This window comes from Callospermophilus lateralis, chromosome 12 (assembly GCF_048772815.1).
Source record: "Callospermophilus lateralis isolate mCalLat2 chromosome 12, mCalLat2.hap1, whole genome shotgun sequence".
Classification (NCBI taxonomy): Eukaryota; Metazoa; Chordata; class Mammalia; order Rodentia; family Sciuridae; genus Callospermophilus; species Callospermophilus lateralis.
Window position 1 is genome coordinate 67,336,569 of NC_135316.1, and position 1,070 is coordinate 67,337,638.

The window sequence follows — 1,070 nt, forward strand, 5'->3', positions numbered from 1 at the left end:
AATAATTAACATCCCACTTAATACTTGATATAGAAAATTTGTCTATGCTTTCCTTTATCAGTGTTATTACAAATTTGTGAATTCTATTAACTATTTCAAACAACTAGGTCTCTGTCTCATTGATTTCTTCCATTTTAAAATTAATTTTATTAAGCTCTGGTCTTATCTTTATTAGATCCTTTCTTCTGCTTCCTTTTCATTTGTTTTGCTCTCTAAGCCCCCATCCCCAACACACACACATACACGCTGCCCAAGATTCCTCAGGCAGTAACAACAATTATTGATTTGAGCTTCTTCCTCATTTTTAATGTATTTTTAATGCTATCAATTTACCTCTATGCACTGCTTTACCTGTACCTCACAAAGTTTTTGAAGGTTTTATTTTCACTGTTTAGTATCTCTTTTATTTTCCCTCATACTTTCTTGGCCCTTAGATTAATTAGAAGTGTGATTATTTTCCAAGTTTTTATAGATTTTCTTTTATCTTACTATCTTCTGGGTTGAGTCTGTGGTGAAAGAATACAGCTAGTATGATTTCAATTGTTTTAATCTTGATAAGTTTTCTTTCTGGCATGGGAGATAGTTTATACTGATTTATGTAGTTTGGGCATATTATAAGAATCAGTATTCTGTAACTGGATTCAGAGTTCTATAAGTATCTATTTCATTTTCTTAGAAGGTGTTGAGTACTTTTATGTCTCTACTGATTTTCTGCCTACTTGTACTATCAATTGTTGACAGACTTGTTCACTCTCAAAATCTAATGCTTTAATCCCTCTCTTCCTCCCTCTCATCTAATCCAACAAAAATAAATAAATAAATACACAGCAATGACAAAGTTATACATACCCAAGAGAAGTATTGAGATGTAATATTAGCCTCTTCTACAATGTTCTGGTGCACCTCTTTGGATTACCAGACTCTTGGAAGAACTGGATATCTGTGTTGCTTTTTGCTTTAAATGATTTACTAAGATAGATTCTGGCTTCTTACTAGAACTTCCAGTATTCACTTGTTCCTCAGTCTGGCCTAATATTAGAGGACTTCATTTATACATACACACACACACA